The 11,146-nt window shown below is 48.7% G+C and overlaps 1 pseudogene; it reads left to right on the top strand.

Annotated features, from left to right (window-relative positions):
- Nucleotides 1–894: 894 nt before the first annotated feature.
- Nucleotides 895–7,930, top strand: LOC147414412 (tektin-3-like; annotated as a pseudogene).
- Nucleotides 7,931–11,146: the final 3,216 nt, after the last annotated feature.

An 11,146-nucleotide genomic window follows, 5' to 3' on the forward strand; every position in this document is an offset into this window, starting at 1 on the left:
ATTATATTTCTGATAAAATTGACTGATAACCTTAATCTGAAAAAAGCAATGGCACCCACATGCCTTACACAGTTATTGGTAGCAAAATCTTCCTGTGTGACTCTTCCCCTTAGGGTTACTGCAAGGCTGGTGTTTACGAGCTGCTCTGAAAAGACTTTGTGGGATATCTCCTTTCCAAGTGCATTTGTTTTACAGCAGGTGAGCCAGAGATGTTTTTCTTCCTTTGCAAGTCCAGAGATGGCTGTTCTTTTTAGGTTGAAATGGGGGGGGGGGTGGGTGCAGGGGTGGGGTGAAATTTGGATATAGTCCAAATTTAAGCAAAGCTCAGCTCACCTGCGGACACCTCACTCAAGCTTTTACTGCAAGTGAAAATAGAGATGATGAGGATGGATTCCCTCACCCACAAACCGCGCTGGGTTGGTAGCAGCTGTGCATCCAAAGCTATCACGGCTGGTAATGGAACTTTTAAAGAGGAAATTACAGCAGGAATACTATAAGATCAGCAAAAACGCTGGCCAAAAGAAACAAATGAACATCAGAGAATCAGCAACTACAGTTTCATTGGACGGACAGACAAAATGAAGGCACAGTATCTGTCATTCTCCTTAGTAGCCATGATTTGTTTCTCTCTACATTCCAAGACCTGATGAGAGATACTGACAACAAAGTAAAATCCTTATATATAAAAATGCTTGGGATGCTGTCAGAAGGGATTTGCTTTCAAGAGTTTTAGGCCTGTCCAGGCGATGTGTGGGTGCTGTGTGCATCGCTCTTCGTATTTTAAGTTGCGTGTGTCGCTGTAAGAAGTAGCGCAAGTGCAGGAGCTTACTGAGTGAGGTTGTCTTCTTCTGTCTCCTTTGTGCAGGACACATACCTGAATAGCGGCGTTCAAGAATGGAGCTGGTTGGATCTCCCTTAACTGCAACATATGCCCATCCAAGATCAACACCTACCAAGTTTCTGCCTGCCATCAGCACCATGGCTTCAAGCTATAAGAACCGTTTTCCTTACTACCCCTTGCCTCAGAGCTTCAGCCTCCCCCGGATGCCCAGAGCCTACTACAAAGCAGCTGCCATCAACCCAACTTTGGCTCCCTTTTCCAAAAGCTCCCAGGGGTTACCCCCAAGCAAGATGCTTCCTTTTGTTTCCAACAGAACAACCCTCTTCAGCCGGTACACCTCTGACGACTGGTACATGTCCAATCTGACCAACTACAAAGAGTCGGAGACTACCCGGCGCAATGCCGAGTGTCTGAGAGTCGATACCTCCCGTCTGATTCACGATAAATATCAGCAGACAAAGAAGACCCAAGTAGAAAGCACCAAAAACCTGGGAGATCGTGTCCAAGAGATAGAATTTTGGAAGTCAGAGCTCTGCCATGAGCTGGATGAGATGATCGGGGAAACGAACGCACTCACAGACTTGAAGAAAAGACTGGAGAGAGCCTTGGCTGAGACAGAGGCCCCTCTCCAGGTAAGCACCCTGTCCGGTGGGCTGCAAGCTGTAGCCTACTGCTGAAACATCTGCAGCCATTCAGACGCCCAATTAAGTTTCATTGCAGCTCCGTAACGTCTAGAAAGTTTTTATTAAGAGACCATTAGTTAAGTTAGTAATAAACAAATGCCTTGCCATCTGCTGCCTCCCCTATCAGTACGTACTGAGCACACCAGAACAGTATTTGCTTAACCAAATATTTTTATAAGTGGTACATCCAAAATCCTGGTTTGGGAGACAAAAGCCCATGCCCTCCTACGAGGCTCTGGCGAGGTCAGCCTCAAGCCTGACACAGGTCCCTGCCTTCAGCTGTGGCTGCGCCAGGGACACGTGTGCTCCCCCACGTTGATTTAATGCTGATGTTGCAGCTCGGCTGCTCGTTGTCAGCTAAACCAGCTGCCCTGGGCACTTTTTTTCCCGTGCTGTCGTCTCTGTGCCCACCTACAATTTCATTTCTTACATTACTTGACATGGGGACCATCCCTGTAGGGATTTGCAACCAGCAGTGATGGCATGTCCCCAACAGGTCACTCAGGAGTGCTTGCTTCACCGGGAGAAGAGGATGGGCATTGACCTGGTCCATGATGATGTGGAGAAACAGCTCTTTGTGGTAAGTTTGTCAACACAGATCATGTGTTATTTTTACCTAAACTACTCTGAACAGGTTTTGCAGCCCTGTTCCCTCTCTGGCTCCTTAGTGCCTGTGAGGTGCTAAACTCTTCAAACCCCCAAAACCTGCAGGGCCAGGGGACGACGTTCCCCCACGCAGCAGCGTGCCCACACGGTGTGGGTAAGACTTGCCCTGCCAGAGGCAGGAATAGCTGAAAACCAGCTGTGTGTTTGTGTAGCCTATCAGGGTCCTCTGTCCCTCTTCAAGGAGCTTGTGGGACTCTCCTGCCTTTCAGAGCCCTGCCGGCACAGGATCTATAAGTATCTGTCACATACATGTGATATATCTCTATATATCTGTGTCACATACATATATATTACGCACACATGCACACACACAGATATGGAGAAGGCAGTGTCTGCCCGACAGCTTGTCTGGTTTTCCCAACTATGTTACTTGGTCTAATAAAAGATATTACATCTACCCCCAGCTTTGCTTTGCTCAGAGCAGCGTGGCCGCAGTAAGACTGTGTGTGCTTAGGCAATGCATTTTATAGCAGTCCTAAAACCGCGCACTCCTGCCTGCCTTTATATAGGCTGCTTTAAATTATGAATAAAAAGCAAACACGATGAGAGCTGGCACAGAAGATGGGATCCTATCGCAGGGTACAACAAAATACAATCACTGCAAAGGCATCGCGAAACTGCAGCCCCTGGGACTGTGAAGCCACTGCTCTGTTAGAAGATTTTTTCTTATGAGTCAGGCCCTAAAAAAATTGAAAGATTAGTTTAAGGGTCATGAGATTTTAAGAAAATAATTGGAGCTGGTTATCTCCATAATGGCATTTTGGATTTTAAGTGTTTCGGACATATTTAGGCCATGCTTTTCAGCTGGCTCCTGCAGACAGGAGGGCTTAAAAATTATGGTTTTGGAGCACTAATCACCTGCCTCCAGTAGCTGGGGCTTCACAAACGCGACAGATTTGTGCTGAAGTCAAGTGAGCTGAGAGCAGCACATGCCTTCCTCCGGTGGAGCTGGATGTTTCTTAGAAATGGCTTAGAAAGTTACACCAAACTCAAGTCCGTCTCCTCTTGTCCCAGATGGATGGGATTTCTCCTGGGGAAGAAAACATTTGGGGAGCAAAAAGGGCAGATGCTGATTGGGGATGGGGATGTGTAGCGCTGCTGGTCCAGAGAACCTCTATGCCTGTTCATATCAGGTCAGGATCTGTCCCTGTCTCCTATAGTGGAACTAATCATCACTTGACATTGATGTCAAGATGAGAAAACACTTGGCAACCCACCCTGAAAGTGAAGTGGGAGGCCATGGCTGTGGCCACAGCACCCTCCCATCCCCTCCTGGTCGCTGCGCCCAGGCTCAGCTGCACAAGTGAGCGCTCTGGGGTTGGGGGGCACTTTCTCCACTCCCTGCCAGTTTGCTTTGTCCTTGCTGTGTGCACGGTTGGAGAGGCCTGAGGGGATGAGTGTGACCAGGACAACTGAGCATGGATACTGATGGGGTCATGTTTTGCCTTTGCCCAGGAAGCCGATGTCATCAGATCCTGCCAGGAGAGGATGCAGCAGTACCTGGATAAGGCGAAAGCCCAGCTCGCGTAAGGAGGAGCTCCTTCTCTCATGCTGCATTTGCAGCTGCGATGTGAAACCCCGGCAGACCCCCACCTCTGCCCACACCCTACAGCCGTAAAACCTGGGCAGGCTCCATGGGAAGCGGGCAGTGGCGCCCACAGGAGCACGTAGCTGCCCAGGTGGGAGGAAACCATTCCACCCATACATCCCCACCCATGGCTCTTGTTTGTGTGTTGAAGGTCCAACAGGGCAGCCCAGCATGAGCTGGAGAGGGACCTGGCCAACAAGCAGACAGCCTACCGCATCGACGACAAGTGCCACCACCTGAGGAACACCTCCGATGGCATCAGCTACTTCCGAGGGGTGGAGCGGGTTGACGCCACGTGAGTGCACGCTGGGCAGCACGAGAGCACCGAGCTGTCCCTGGGATGCGCGGTGCCTCGCCCTGGCAGGGAACGGGTTGTCCCCAGCCCACTGTAAAGGCATGTGTCTCTGCATGGCACATCCATCCTGCCTGGAAACACCCATCTTGGAGGGGCCGTTTCTCCCTGCTCACCATAAAGGGAGAACAACCCTCTGCTTTCAGCTGGATGCTGAACACGCAGTGGGTGAAAGCGAGTCCCACCTAATTACACATTATATCAGGGTTCAGAGATCAGCCTGAAAATGAACTCAGCCCAACACCTCTGCACAGCTCATTAAGTTTATGCGTATTTTCAAAGATGTGTCAGTGCTTGCATGAGCGCTCTTGGTTGACGTGACGTCTGGGGGGTTCACCCCTGCATGGAGAGGGCCTGGCAGGGAGCCGAAATGACACAGAAGATAAAGAAATAGAGAGCATGGTCCTGGGATACGGTTCAGCTGCTTTTGGGTGCCAGGAATTCAGCTTCGGCTCTGCAGTAGATGAATGGTGACCTAAACCAGCACTCGCAGAGATATGCGCTAAGTGGCAAAGGGCTGAGGGAATATATCTGCTGCTCACAAGGACGCGTGCAGTTTATGGAGGGGCATAGATTGATTCAATCTTTCTAATATTTGAATAATTATTCACAGCTCAGACATATTGCAAATGAATTGCAAAGGATTGATGCTAAAATTCAGAGGGGGGCAAAATGTGCCGAGAACCAGCATGTTTTAAATGGGGCTTATGTGGTATTTAAGTCTTTTGTTGACCTTGTTCTGGCCTACTGCACAGGCGTGAACTTCATCGTGAATGCACAGACAGGGAAATGAATATTATCTAATGCTTGTTCAGTTTAGTATGAAACTGAGATAAGTTATGAGCAAAATTAATTGACTGCAATCTGCGCGTCGACGTGAAGCTGGGAATCACTTGGCACTTAGATGGCTCGAACGTGTAAATATGAGGTCTGACTAAAATCTTCATTTTTCTGGGGGAATCTTTGCTTTGTCTGGGCTTTCATAAGTACCACAGTTGTCTTCATGAACATGTCATCATTTCATAAGCATATCGAACAAATGGTGTCCAGGTGTTTTACCTTCATGTGGTCAAATTAAGAGCGTAGCTTTAACCTGCATTTAATCCACACTGCTCCCATGGCATGCCTGGCCATGGCCAGCTTCAGCAGCATGGGCTTACTGGAGGCCTCTCCTTCCTCCTCCCCAGGATCTCGGTGCCAGAGTCGTGGGCCAAGTTCTCGGACGACAACATTCTCCTCTCCCAGAGCGAACGGGCGGCCTCCGCCAAGCTGCGGGACAACCTCGAGAACCTGCTGGTGGTGACGGCCAACGAGATGTGGCGCCAGTTCAACAGGGTGAACGTCGCCTTTGCCAACCGCATCGCTGAGACAGCTGACGCCAAGAGCAAGATTCAGACCCACCTGGCCAAGGTAGCCTGAACCCCTCCCTTTCGGTGTGACACCGTCACTTCCCAGTGACACCACTCTCCACACAGACCTGGCCCAAGAAGAGGAACGGTTGCTACAAGGAGCTGGTTATAGTATCATTATCTGTTTGAAATTCCAAGTACTGGGGACATTCTCCTTGGAGCAGGACAAGTTGGCACTGTAACTTCCTCTCAAGGGATCCTTTATTTCCCTAGTGCCCAGCAGCAAAGGGATTTCAAGCAGAAGGTGGAAATGCTGTTTGCATCTCCTGGTAGTTACTTCAGAAGTGCTGGCTGCCCTGCAGAAAGTCTTTGCTGGGCCTCTACTGGGGTGCCTGCCGGGGGGTTTGCAGGCTCCCTTCTCCTCCAAGGACATGCTTTCAGGCTCAGTGCTCCAGGTTTGCTGCATGGTCAGCCGTGTGTTTCCCGCATGGCTCTGCCAAGCAGGGGAAGTGGAGATCAGTGATGGGCACCTGGCTCGGACTGCTGGGTCTCATGGAAAGCTTCCTGAAAAGAGCTTGACACGGTATCGATTAACTGAGCAGAGACTGGGCTTGCAGCTCTGCAGGCTGATGTCACGTCTTTAATTGAGGATCCATTAGAAACTTTCCCTCTATGAGTTGCTATTGATGGATGATCAATTCCTGCAAGCAGTAATTTTGGGTAGCTGGTAATTCAATAGATCCATCACTGCTCCAAAATCTCCTCCGATGTGACAGCAACAGCAAAGAGAGGCTTTTCCTTGAAAAGAAATCTGCTGGATCTGTGCCTTGGCATGTGTCAGAGCGACAGGGGTCTGAGCCCAGGGTCTGCTTATTCAACTTGTTTTTTTCTGCAGATGGACAGGAGAAAAGGGAAATGATGTGGTCACTTGAGAATATATCATTTAATTTATGAATGCGTTTTTTTCATGCCAGACACTGCAGGAAATCTTCCAGATCGAGATGAACATAGAAGCCATCCGAAAAGCCATTAGGGACAATGGGCTAGTGTTAAAAGTGGCTCAGACCCGGCTGGATGAGCGCACGCGGAGACCCAATGTGGAGCTGTGCCGGGACACTGCCCAGCTCCGGTAAGGCAGGACCCAGGGCTGGGAGGGTCCTTGAGGAGTGACTGGTCGTAGCGCTCAGGAGCATCACTGGATGACAAAATTAATCTTTTTTTTTTTTTTTTCCCCAAAGAGTCATTCCATAAGTGCACTGGTATAATCAAGAGCAATGATTAGGTATCCCGGCCTCGGGGTGGTAGAAGAGCTCTGCACCCACGAAGGAGGCTGTACGCCATGGCCGGGTACAGCCTGATACCACCCCGTGAAGGGATGGATTTTTCCCACTTGGGTAAACCTCACCTACTCTCCTGCCTGCTTCCCAGCTGTTGGATGGCTTAGTTTTGCAGTATAAGCCCTTTAATCTCTGACAGGCTTGTGTTGAGAGCACTTAGCTGCTTCCTTTTGGGTCACTGCAAGAAAGGATGCACCATGTGGAGAAGCAGTAAGGGCTGTCCTCACCTCCCCTGAGGACACTGGAAATCCTTTCAAGGACATAGTGAGCCCTTTGGGACTGCACCCCAAGGGGCCGTGGAGGAGCAGGCTGCCCTGAGTGCCCAACAGCACCCCATGTGAGGGGTGAGGCACCCCAAACCTCACCCCTCCTCCTAGGAGCCCTCTGGGAATGACTCCACGTGAAGCTTTTTAGAAGCCATATAAACCCAGCCCTTGCATGCCATTGGGTTTTTCCATCCTCCACTTGTTTCACATTCACTTTTAGCCTCTCCCAGCTCCCCCATTTTGCTGTGTGTGCATCCGTGGGTGTGGGGAGGAACGCTGCACAGGGAGATCCGGGTGGGTGAACCAACAAACCCGCAAAACCAAACAGGAACAGGAAACCACAGCTGCTCATCCCTCTTCTCGGTGGCACAAGCTGCTCCAGGAGATGAGGCTGCACATCGCCGAAGCCTTAGAGCAAACTTAACCATGCCTGCCCACGGAGGTCTGGAGGAGCTCTGCCCTCGCCTTTCCCGTGCATCTGCCAGAAATGAGGGGTTGAGTTACTCCGAGCACACTGAAGGGGGAAATCCTGTCCCCAAGGGGACCATCACCAACGCCGTGCTAGAAACCACCCCCGTGACGGGACTGTTAATGGGCATTTCTTGCTGTTTTCCAGCCTCGTCAATGAGGTCCATGAAATCAATGAGACGATCCAGAGCCTTCAGCAGCGGCTGAGAGACGCCGAGAACATACTGCAAATGCTGGTGCATGCCAAGTCGATCTTGGAGCATGACCTGGCCACCAAAGCCAACTCGCTGTTCATTGACCAGGAGAAGTGCATGGGGATGCGCAAGACCTTTCCCAACACTGCACGGCTGCTGGGTTACTTTTAGGCTGGGCTCAGCTGAACCCACGCTATCTGTTGCAGGAGTATTCCCAGTTTTGCTAGGACGCATTCCCAGTTTTGCTAAGATGCTTTGAAAATACATGATTAGACTTTCACTTCCTCATGAAAGCCCTGAGTAGAAATTAAACGATCACTTTGTGTGTTACATGGTCTACCAGGATTTTTTATTCCTTTGGTTTTTCACTTTCCGTTGCTTTTCCACAGTGTGCCAGAAAGTAGCTGAAAATATCCTGTATGTGACTGAGAGTAAATCCACCCACAGCGATTCATTCCTACCCTTTCAGTCTGTGATTTTAGGAGAAAAACTCTCATGTCCTCCTCGCTTTGAGCCTGTCTGATGCGGAAAAAGCACAAGGGGAAGTAAAGCTAGTTGTCAGAGTAATTAGCTGTTGACATCTTTAATGTATTTTTAATGGTTCAGGAGAAGAAAAACAAACTATCCAGTAAAGCATTACAGTATGTTCTGTTCCTAAACAGAAAAACTTGCATTTTAAGCTGATGTCTAGTGATCATTTTCTTGCTTTTGAAAAATTTTAAATGTCATCTAAAATGTCAGTGCTGGGGTCTTAAAACAAAGAAGTGCTTTTGGCTAGCTAATTGAAGAAAATGCTGCGGTTTTAATCTTGGTGAGTATGGATTGGTTCCTAATTTAACCTCTTGCAAGTAGTCTGTTGGTGGAAGCACCAAAGCACTTTGAAGATAAAGGAACAAATCAGTCCTTAAGTCAGCCACCTCGACTGCCATAGTACCTGCTCTCTGGCTGTAAATTTTACCAAGTGTTTGAATTTTCAGAGGATAAGTCTTTAATCAATCTGAAGTTCAGTGTGACAGTCACTTTGCAAATTGTCCCGTCAGACTCACGTGTCAGACACTCTCGACTCTTTTAACCTAAGCAGAGCTGAGCTCAGCCTAAAGCCTGTAGGCACCAAGAATCCTAAAGGAGCAGAAGTTCAAGTCCCTTCTCTTCCCTCGGGAATCCAGGGCATGGACCTCCTGGCCCAGCGTGGGGACTCTCAGGAGCTGAGAGCATCTTCTCTCGTCTCGTACCCCCAGATGACTCCAGCTCACAGCACAGGTCCAGACAGACCTGCCTGCCCTCCCTGCTCTCCCAGGGGCAGCCCCCGAGAGCTGTAACCTGTGCCAAGGTCCTGCCCTGGCCCCAGCATCTTGGCAGGATCTCTCTTCAGAGCTGCAGCCCTAAACAGGAAGCAATTGTCTATTTTTTTTTTTTTCTTTCTTTTTTACTAGCACTTTTGTCTCACAGAGACTAAAGATAGGTTTCCTCTACTTTGTGTGTATCTTGGAGCCAGAGTCTGTCGGAGACAGCAGCCACCCTTTCTAAAGAGACGATATAACCGCAAGCAAGAAAAACTGTCCAGCTCATCGCACCTTCCCTTTCTGCACTTATCTCCCTCCCCAAAATAAGCCGATGGCATGCTGAACTCATAGGGACTTCCAGTTTTTGTTGGCACCCTCGCTAGCCTTTGTGCTGCTTTGAGCTGTTACTCTCCCTGTGTTCCTTTACTGAAAGCTTTCATAAACCCTGGTGATTTTGGCTGCTCGGCTGTTTTGAAGCCCCGCTCCAGATGGCTGGTTTTCAGGCAGAGCTGCCTGTTTTCTGTTTTGAGAATTGGGTCCCGTGAATTGTCTCGAGCTGAGCGCTGGGAAACGGAGGCACCCCAGTCCCTTTCTGAAAGACTCATGCTTTTAAGTGACTTGAGCGAAATCCTGGCATCAGCGACAGCTTCACATTCATTTCATTTCCACCTTCATTTTTGAGTCACATAAAAAGATACCTGAGCTCTGTTGTACTATGAGGGCACACCAATATCAGCACCCAAACTCTCCTATTTTCTCCAATTTTGCTTTCAGAGTCCCCCATCTTTCCCCCTAGCCCAACTCCTTTAAGGCTTTCTCCTAATTGACAGTGTTTATGTGGTGTTGCAATTATCCAGCTCTAAATTTTATCTTCCCGTCCTACCCTCTTGATGCTTCTTTACACAAGATAGGCTGTGGGAGCGTAGCTCGCTGAAAACAGGCATGGAATGCTAGAGGGCCTGCACAAGGAAAACTCTGTTGAACAGTTTGTCTAAGCTAACATAGTAGGCCTCAAGGACGCTTCGACCTTGAGGGTCAGAATAGAAGAATTAGAAGCTAACATCCGTATGAGGCGAAACGCATTAGTATTAATAGTAAAGTGATAGGTAGAAGCAGATGACTGATGTATGTATAGCACAATTGGAGTTTATGAAAAACTGCAAGTCATGATGACTTTGGAAAATTATCCTATTTAAGAAAGTGCATCTGCACAATAAAAGGAGTTTTCTGATATAACTCATATTGAGTCTTTTGTGGATTCTCCAACTCCCGTCTCCGCAATTGGCAACGCATTTCTTTCCTCCATTTGAGCCATGACCAGAGGAATTTCAGTTGCAGCTTCTCTAATTTCTTTCACAAATACTTTCCCCTTTCCTGCAGCAGATTTCCCAGACATTAGAGAATTCCCAGGTCCCTTTGGGCTTTGATTCTCTCCATGCCAGTTTTCCGTAAGTTGACAATATTGATGTTACTTCTGGTAGCTGACACTCTAAAATCTCCCTCAAGCAATTTAGTCATCTAACCCTATGTGTGCTTCAGTTTGAGTCTGTTTTTTCCCCCTCTCACAGTGTGTCCTATGCCCATCCCATGGCAGGAGCCAGCCCTGCCACAAAACTCCTGTAAAATGGGTCTCTAGGGAGAGGGTTTGGGGTGAAATTCTAACAGACACATGGCTTGTGGCAGGGTCTCCTGCACAGGGATGGATTTTCCTCCCATGACTGAGCTGCTGGTGAGTAAAGCTGCTCGGTTCAGTCACTGCAGGGTTGGTTTTGGGGTTGTAGCCGAGCAGCCTTTATCTTTGACGTACACCAGGTGCATTAAACCACTGTCCTGCCTTCCTGCTTCTGATGCATGAGATGCTTTTGCTTTCGTATCATTAAATGATTTGCTTTCATAGATCACTTCTATATAGCATCCCCGGCTGCCTCAGCTGCCTTTCTGCACTGATGTGATGTTTCCTTTCTTTAAATGCCTTCAGTCCGAAGAACGACGTGCCCGCTTTTATCGCTCTTTATTGCTGCTTTATTGCTGGCTTTATCAGCCAAGTTGCTAGGAAAGTTAGTTTGTGGAAATTCCTTTGCCTCCCACAGCTATATTCCCACCCTTCTGCATCATTCCA

Source organism: Leptosomus discolor, chromosome 15, assembly GCF_034619465.1.
Source record: "Leptosomus discolor isolate bLepDis1 chromosome 15, bLepDis1.hap2, whole genome shotgun sequence".
In the NCBI taxonomy this organism is placed as follows: Eukaryota; Metazoa; Chordata; class Aves; order Leptosomiformes; family Leptosomidae; genus Leptosomus; species Leptosomus discolor.